We start from the raw sequence: 9,600 nt of genomic DNA, 5'->3' as shown, positions 1-9,600 counted from the left end.
GTTTATGTTCTCAGGACTCCAGGATGTTTGTTCTCAGGACTCCAGGATGTTTGTCCGAGTCCCTGTCCCCAAGGCCGGCGCGTGGGACAGAGCCTAGCCCGTAACAGGTGCTCGGTAAAGGTGAAGGGTGAAGGGACAGAGGGAGGGAGGCGTCCATGTCACAGCTGTGTGTCCTCAGACCCGGGGGAGACAGGGAGGAATGAGGGGGGGCTCTGAGCAAACCGTCCCTCCCACCAACACTTGGGGACAAAAGTCCTAAGTTCCACAGCAGAAGCCCAGCACACCGTCTTCATGTTCCTGCTTCAGTTCTCCCGGTCCTGTAGAGGGAAGGACGGGCGGGGAACTCGGGCTCGCTCCCAAAACACAGCTGCTGTTGGTGTCAGGTCCCGGGAGCTACTTGAGGGACAGCCAACACCAGCACCATCGCGCGTGCCACACACACAGAAGTCACACGTTCGGAGCAAACCCAGATTCGTGCGGACTAATCTGTGTGTGTGTGGCGGGAACCGAGTGTTCTCGACTCAGCACCAGCGACCGCGGGCTGGAACATCCCGTGCGCACAGGACGCCAGTGGCCAGTGTGACAACCCAAACTGTCTCCAGACCTTGCCCAGTGTCCCCTCGGGGGACGAAAGTGCCCCCGTCAACAACCGTTGAGTCATGGGACTTTGAAGAACTTGTGTTTTACTGCTGGGAAGGCTGGGGCTCGTGGGGGCTGAGTGAGCTGCCTCTTTCCTCGAGGCGATGGGGCCTGGGGAGCCGGAGAGGCTCACGGACGCCCCTGGCGGACCTAATGCAGCTCCTCAGGGAGGTGGATGAGGACGCCTCTCAGGCTGGGCGACGCCCCCCCGAGGACTCCCCTGCTCACGGTGACAGCACGGCAGCTCCAGGCCCACACGCCCTCCTGCTCAGGCCCGAAGGCCTCCCTTCAGCTGGGCCACGCCAGGCAGCCCCACCCCAGAAGGGTGATTCTTTGAAGGGATCTTACTCAGCCTCCCTCCCCGGCGCCCCCCTCCCATTTTTCTGCCCCATGCAGGTGTTTCTGTGGGGCCCACCTGGCACCTTGGCAGGGCTGCGTGCGTGTTCTCAGCACGGCAGGAACAGGTGGGTGAGCGGCAGGTGCATCTTCCGTGTCTGTCTCCACCCACAGGCTGAATGCAGAGCCCACCGGGGACTTGCAGGATGGAGGCCTGGGTCCCTGGATGTTCTCGGGGAGGGGACTTCCTGACCAGGAACATCTTCACTGGACCGCGAAATGAACGAGAAATAACTGCTGTTAAAGACCGACCGGGCGTTCAGGCTTGTCTGTCCTGCAGTTGGTATTCCCAGGAAAGCACACGTCACGGGGGACTGAGGTCTCAGGTGGTCTCAACGGGGACAGAAGCCATTGTGGCCCCTGGTGAGGTGGCCATGGGCCTTGCACAGAATTCAGCAGCTCTGCCGACCGGCAGGGCTCCCGCGGTGGCGCCGGGTCCCTTCCTGAGCGTGTGATGCTGAGCCAGGAGGCTCCCAGACGAGCCACCTAAAGACTGCCCATTTTCAGGAAATAAAGCCCCAGCTTACCTCCAATACACACCCTCTTGAGGAGACCAGAAGCCTCCCACTTTTTCACCGTAAAATCTTCCCACGGAGATCTATAGCCTTGAGTCATGAAACAGAAATGACAATCCAGGCCTCGGGGCTCATCCTGTTCATTTCACCGTGTTTGTCCCCAGAACAAAGAGCAGGTGCCTCAGAGTCACCTTCTCCCAGAGCAAGGAATGAACCAGCCCCGAGGTGCAGCCTCAGAGCCACATAGAGAACATTTTAACTACTTTCAGAATTTCAACCCTTTGCCTCTGCTTTCCAGGGCTAGAAATGTTGAGGCTCGATCTCAGAGCACCCAGCTGCTTAATAAAGAACATATTCTAACGATCAGCAAAGACACATCCATCTTTGGAACAGTCATTTGCAGGAAGACAGGAAGATCCAGTCTCAGCCGGCGCAGTGCATCCAGACGCCTGATGAATGGGGCCCGGGCACTGCGGGCTGGCCAGCCAGGAAGTCCAAGGGCCGCCCAGGCTTCGGGGCAGACAGCCAACAGCTCACAGGAACGTGGGGTTCCCCGCACGGAGACCGTGCCCCTGTGCGCTGCCCAGCCCTCACTGCGAGCCTGTGGGTCCAATGTTTGTCACTTGGTGAGATCCCACCTCAGCTGACCGCCTTATTTCAAGCCAGTGACCACTGGCATTATCTGGGTTCGGGGCAACGTGTCTTCTGTACCTTAGCCCCCAACTCCTCCTAAGTTTACCATCTTTTTGGGGCCACACATACGGCCACATAACGACTGAGCTGGCCCACACGTCTGGTTCTGAACCACCTGTCCAGGACTAATTTTTCATGTTCTCTCGAGAGCTCTCCCACCGCCACCTTATGAGTTCCCGTGCTAAGGATGCCAGGCTTCACAGCCTTCACCCGCTGTGCCTACTTTCTCAACACGGCCCTCCCTAAGCATGCCCAGACCACACAGCCATTCCCTCAGCTGTTGGGACCTGGGTCAGCCTTTTGGGACATATTTATTGATTCAACAAATGTTTACTGAGCACCCACTATGTGTTAAGTGCTAGAGATGAAGAATGAATAAATCAAATGGCCCTACCTTCTTGGGGACCTGCCAAGCATCATTCAGGATCAAAGCTTTTCCCCTCTTTCAGACCCAGCCTGATGCTGGCAACTCTGCCTCCAAGCTTAAAGACCACCTCGTAATTCTCACCCAGCTTCCCAAGCAGCTCAGCCCGAGGGAGAGAACTCAGCAGACCCTCCGTGGTTAAGGGCCTAATCCTGGTCTCTACATCAGCCTCTATGAGTTTGGTGAATGTGAGTCTGCCCCAAGGAACAGAGCCACTCTTGTGGTGCTGATAGCACGTTTCTGGGCTTGTGAGACTGGGAGCTGGACGTGCAGTGTCACATTCACTGAGGGGCCTTTCCTAAGCTCGTCTCTCCTTGTCACTCTGTATGTCCAAAAACTGGTCGAAGTCGTGTCGTGACCGTGAGGAATACAGAACACGCACGGGCCACTGTGGGTGATACTCACTGATGCGTGCAGACAGACCTGAGCAGTCGCCCCTAATGGACTCTGCCCTGCAGGGACTCGGGAGGTGTTTGCTCACGAGCAGAGCACTGATAAATCCTGGCTCAGGGCTTTGACAAAACCCAGAAGGTTAATTAGAAGAAGAACGTGCTTTCAATGACTCGAAAACAGTGAGTACAAAACAATCAAGTAATCAGTCTCACTGTTTGTGTCGCAGTAAAAGTGTGTCAATTCAATTCCGTGTTGGCCACTTGGCGCTGGCTCCTGCGGCGTCAGTTGGTCCCCGAAAGTCTGCTCATTCACCCGCGAATGTGGGTTTTAGCCAGAAGCTAGGGATAAATGGTTTAAAAAAGTCATCATTACGGAGACCCCATTTCTTACACCAAGTCTGCAGTGCTCCTCTCAACACTGGGTGCTGTCCTCGGAGCCCCGTCTCCCACCGGCCCTCCCCCGGGGCGGGTCACATGCCCGCAGACTGTCCCCCAGCGGGAGGTGAACGATGCAGAAGGCGGGGCAGGGCTGTGTTCTGCGGCGTCTGCAGGACGAGGGTGAGGCTGACGGTCTCCCCATCCCAGCCTGTCCCCGTCTCCAAGGAGGCCTCCAAGGAGGTGATGTGGAAACCCAGAAGGGGCGTCCGGCCCCGTGGGTGTGCCGCGCCAGGACCCAGGACTGGGCCGTTCCCATATCGGGCAGCAGGTGCTGGGACCGAGGCCCAGGTGGGGCACAGGTGACCTTTGGTGGTGACTTGGGGACCAGGGGTGAGGGGTGCAGACCCCGAGAACTGACTCCGGCCCCTTCCACGCACCTTCTCTGGCAGACCGAGAGCCTCTGAAGGGCAGAGGACACGTCTGGTCGGTTCAAACAGCAGACGTCCACCAGGCAGTAATAATTCCATCCGTCGTAAGGGTGAACGACGTCCCAGACGCTTGGCCAGGTGCTAAGCTGCTGGCCATGCCGACTTCTCAGAACGTTCGGACCAGGAAAACACGCCCCTACTTCGAAGGTGAGAAAACCGAGGGTCAAGGCGGTTGAAGTGAGTCTCCTTGATCCTCCAGACGTAAGTGGAGACTCTGGCTCCAAACCAAACACCTTTGACAGTGAAAACGTCACCACGGAAACTGGTGTCCACATCTGGGCCAAAGGGCGAGAGTGGGCTGTCTGGGGCAGAGGGGCAGTTATGGGGGCTGTGGCTCCAGAGACAGACGCCCCGACAAGACAGCCGCCGGCCCTTCTGGGACAACGCGGGGAAGGCGTGGACTCGGTGTTGGATCCAGAACGGTCCCGTGCAGCTGTCTGACCCACCGCCCACTCCCTGCGCACAGGGCCCGGGGGTGTCACCTGCTTTCCTATGTGTCCCAAGCCCGCACAACCGTCACGTTTGGGGGCGCCCGTCCTGATGACACTTGTCCCCACTCGTTCATCCCGAGCAGGGGCTCCCCTGGAGTCTCAGCGACTGAGTCAGGGCCCAGGCCTGTCGGCAGAGCTCCAGGACAATGGGGGGCAGGCCCCCAAGCCCCCAGCCAAGTGGGCCACGGCGCCTCCCCGGAGACTCCTGCTGTGGGCAGGCCCGCCGGCTGCTCCCCAATCAGGGTGTTGCTGCCTGGCGTCTCTGTGGCCGTGGGCAGCCCACAAAACTGGGACTGCTGTGAAACACCAGCGGCTCCTTCAGTCCATCACGTATCCACCCGGGGAACGCTAATGGGGTGCGCTCTCTGTGGCAGGCCCCGGACTCAGTGCTGAGGTCTCTAAGGTGAGTGGAGCACAGGCTTGAGCCCCTAGTGAACTTCGCTCAGCTAGGACAACACCGTAGGAACGGCCTCCCCGAGCAGGAGTCCGCGGCCCCCGTCCCGGGGGACAGCCACCACGTCCTCCCTCTCTCAGTGCCCGAACCAGGTCCAGGACCTGCCGGGGCCCGGGCATCATCCCGACTCCTAGTCCGCTCATCCAACACTTACTGGCTATGCACCTGCCATGCGCCCGGTTCCAGACACAGTGTCGCAGGCCCCTGGCCTGATCAACACAACAGACAAACACACTTCTGTGATGAGTGGACTCGGGCAGGGGGGCGCACGGGGTGGTTCGAGGGGCCCACTCCACAAGGTGATGGCTGGCCTGAGTGGTGGCGGCTCTGGAGCTGGGCGAGAGAACCGGGGTCACCCTGCCGCAGGGGCCGTCGCCTCCCAGGGCTGGACGTGGAGCAGCGGGCGCTCTAGGCGGGGTGTGGGTGGGGCAGGTGGGGGCGGCAGAGGCCGGGGCAGCATCACTGCGAGGGGACGGGTGGTCCGGTGAGGGACGGCTATGGTAAGGGGTCTCGCACTGCCCTCTGTGCATCACGGGAAACCGTCACAGGGTCTCAAGTACAATCCTCAAGCCGGCTGGACAGGGGAGAAGAACAGCACAGGGCGGGGGGTGGGCACCGGCAGCCCCGGGAGGGGAGGGGAAGGGACGGGAGCCTGCACGCGGTCCTGGTGGGCCCGTGACCAGCGAGCAGATGGGAGGCTCAGAGGGTGGAGCCGACCACTGCCAAGCTCCATCCCACTCTCCATTTAGTCCAGGAAAGGACAGAGACGTGTGAACAGGGCCAGCTTCTCAGGTCAGCCACCACCGTCATCACAATGGGGGCCAATGGCAATGCTTCGGAAAGACACCAATGACGTGAGGTTTGATTTGCACCGACTCATACGCGAACTGTTTAAGCCCCGCAGAACCAGAGGTGCACACACTGCTTCAGCATGAACGCACTGACTCCGCGTTCAGCCCTCCTGTGGATCCACAGACGAGGCTACTGCGCACACCCCAGCCGTGGACTGAGGTCTCCGTCCTACAGACGGGGTCGGAGCAACAGAGTGGCTTCTGCGTTCTTCCCGGTGCTGCTGGGAGAAACACGCCCATTTCAGCTCCAAAGTTCCGGTCATAAGGCCTCGCACAAGCCCAGCCCTGCCCCATGCAGGGTCCCAGGACAGCCTGGTCTGGTGGCCCGGGCAGCAGGCAGCTTCGCTCTAGTGCTGAGCCCAGTTTCCCCATTTCCAAGGTACTGACAGCGTCTTCCCTTCCTTCCCCGCGGGAGGTGAAGGCCAGCGCTGGGAAGACACCACTGCGGTGTTTGCAGGACCCGCGAGACGAGGCACATACGTGGTCTCAGAGCAGGAGAGACAGGCGGTGAGCGGCCGTTACCTTGCACCCGAGAGGCACCCTCGTGGGCAAAGCCCCTCTCGCCATTGTTGAGAGACAAGGACACCCTTTTACCACGTCTCTGTAGCATCATCCTCGACGGCAAAGAAACAAAGTGTAGAGACTTGGACGGAGCAGAGCTGTCCCTGTGAGCAGATGACAGGACTGCGTGTGCACAAAGTCCAAAAGAATCTACAAGCAACCCGGATTAATACAGTCATTGGACAGAAGGCCAAAATACAAAAATGAAGTGTATTTCTATATATGAGCAAAAAATGAGAGCCGGAAAACTTCTCAGTGTCATTTACAAAAACGTGAGAAGGAACCAGCCATCCGGGAAGGAGCCCAACAAAAGGCACGCCAGCCTGTACAGGAGGACTGTCCCAAGGATCGTGGAAAGGGACTGTAAACATCTAATTAGATGGAGATACACCATGTTCATGGACTGGAAAGCTCGGGATTTCTAACATATCGATGCTCCCCAAACAGATCTATCATCACGGTGGAAAGCCCAGAAGTGGGTTTTGTGGGGTTTTTTTTTTTTTTTTTTTTTGAGAACGTTGAGAAGCCCGGCAGACGCTCTGGTGGACGGGCCCTCGGTAGGGTCCCAAGTGGGGCAAAAGGTGCAGCTCCGGGCGCCCCCAGTGCCTCGCTGCCGACTGGCACGTCTTTCCCGGAAGGAGGTGCCAGCGCAGGAGGGACGAGGCAGCCCACGTGTACGCTGCGGGAAGACGGGGTCGGGGAGACCTACAGCAGGTGCAGGTCGTCAGAGGGCGCCAGGGGAGGGTGGTGGGGAGCTCCCCCAAGATGCGGCTGCCTGTGGGACACTGGCTCCTCGAGCCCGCGCGGGAAAAGCCTGTTGAGACTCTTCCATGATTTTCCAGTCTCCGCTGCATTTGGGGCAAAAACTGTGGACTGTGTCGTGAAGGGTCACCTGCTTCGAACCTCGAAACCAGTTTCCAGAAGGCCTCCACCCCCTCCTTCGTTTTCCTCCGTTTCGGCCACATTTCACATTCACATTCACACAGCAAAGTGTTGCCCTCTCTTTGGGAAACCTACACGCGTTTCTCTGGGACAAACAGCCTTTTCCTGCTAGGAAGGCTGAGGCAGCCTGCGTTCCCTCGCATGGGAGGATGTCACAGAGTGATTTTAAGTAAATACTGTCCGCTCTCCTTCTGGGGACGGACGTAGTGCGTGCATACTGAAGAAACACTGGACCACGCAGAAAAGCATGAACACTCATACAACGGTCCCCCGTGATCCCAAAGCCGGGACGCTCTCTCCGCAGGCCGGTGTGTGTGCCCATGTTCCTCTTTTTACAACAGAACTGGGTTGTGCTCCCTGAAGCACCAAGGAGGTTAGCTGGTGGAGGGGAGTGAGAGTTGCGGTCAGAAGTACTGAAGGGCCATGGACCAGGCAGTGGAGATCACGCAGGGCCTTGCTGGCTATTGTAAGGACTTGCTTTGTCTCAGAATGAGTTTGCGTAACATGTTCTGACGTAACGTTTTAATAGAATCGAATCAGAGTCTGCATACTGAGTTGCAATGCTCTCTGCCCAATTTTGGCCAACACACAGAGGCTCCCAGCCTTGTTCCTACCCCCCCCCCCACCCCCAACAGACACACACACAGGAGAATGGAGGATCTCTCTCTAGGGAAGAGAAACAGTTCTGCCATCGACCTACGGCCACTGCTTAGGTCTCTGCTGCCCCACTCTTAACTGGGACAGACGTGCTGGGGGAAAGTCTCTCACAGGAAAGAAACCAAAACAAAGAGGAAGATTAAAAAAGAATGTGAAAGGAACAGAAACAATAAAGGAGCAAAAGACGTTTCAAAGAAACTGTAATTAAAATCCTCAGATAAGAGAAGACTCTGTGTCTGCGGAACAACAGGGGCTCCAGAAAGGATCATTCACAGAATAAACAGGGCTCTTGGATATTGGAAGATTATTAATTCAGTAGAAGGGCTGGGACATCAAATGGAGACTACCTTCCCCAAAGTAGATTTCAACAGGTGGGGAGGCAGACAATCAAGTGGAAATGGAGGTGACAAGGTGCAGCTAGAGGAAGCCGGGCTGGTGTTTGTTGGGCAGGAGGAGTTCGGGTCGGACGCGGCAGGCCGGGAGAGGACGGGACTGGGCAGAAATGTCCATGGAGACCTAGCTGTTTGCTCGCCCAGAGCATATTCACACCCGCAAAAGCTTCCGGAACACAGAACTTACTCTGCTCTATGGAAGCACGTGGCTCAGCCACACAACAAAACCAGAAGAGAAGGAATTTTGCAAAAGTCAAGGAAAGACCCATCTGCCATCAAAAGGGCCTGGAGAGTGCTGGTGGGAATGGACAAGCCTCGGTGCACAAGGACAGGGATGCCTGAAGTTTCTGGACTTCACGGGCAGGCGGTGTCCCTGTGGGTGTCCAGGACGAGAGCCAACGATGACGAGATGTCCTCCACAGAAACCACGTGTAGGGGCGCCTGGGTGGCTCAGTCGGTGAAGCCTCTGCCTTCGGCTCAGGTCGTGGTCCCAGGGTCCTGGGACCGAGCCCCGCGTCCGGCTCCCTGCTCCGCGGGAAGCCTGCTTCTCCCTCTCCCGCTCCCCCTGCTTGTGTTCCCTCTCTCTCTGATACATAAATAAATAAGATCCTAAAAATAAAAAGAAAGAAGTCACACATGTTTGCAGCAGACTTCCCGCCCGACTGGACGCATCATCTTCACGTTTTCTTTTTTTTCTAAGGATTTATTTATTTATTTGAGAGAGAGAGAGAGCACATGAGAGGGGGGAGGGTCAGAGGGAGAAGCAGGCTCCCCGCTGAGCAGGGAGCCCGATGCAGGACTCGATCCCGGGACGCCGGGAACATGACCTGAGCCGAAGGCAGTCGCTTAACCAACTGAGCCACCCAGGCGGCCGATCTTCACATTTTCTTAGGGAAATGATTTCGCCCCCAGAATTGAATACCTGCTCACAGACCATCCTTGTGCAGAACGAAAGCATCGTTAGTCAAAGACTCGGGAAGTCTTTCAGTGGGAAGGTAATGTTTCTGGAAGATATTACAAGAGAATGTCCTTCAAAATACTGAGAAGTGGACACAAAGTAGAGCAATGAGATCCAGGAGCGGCGTGCGGTGAAGACACGGCAGCTTGGGCAGAGCTCACAGGGACATGGGATTAGGGCACGTAACATGACTGGTCCAAGGAGAAACATAAAGTAAAAACAAAATGATGAAAACACAGAGGGAAACACGTAAATAACTGACACATGACTCAGCTGCCGAACGGAACGCGCTTGACGGCAGGGAAGTGTGTGAAAGTCTCAGGGGGACCTGCTCTGCCAAGCATGGAAGCGGCGGACCAAGAATCTAAG

Source organism: Callorhinus ursinus, unplaced genomic scaffold (assembly GCF_003265705.2).
Source record: "Callorhinus ursinus isolate GAN/ISIS: 27379988/994484 unplaced genomic scaffold, GSC_fseal_2.0 scaffold13, whole genome shotgun sequence".
Taxonomy (NCBI): domain Eukaryota; kingdom Metazoa; phylum Chordata; class Mammalia; order Carnivora; family Otariidae; genus Callorhinus; species Callorhinus ursinus.
This window is presented reverse-complemented; position numbering follows the sequence as displayed.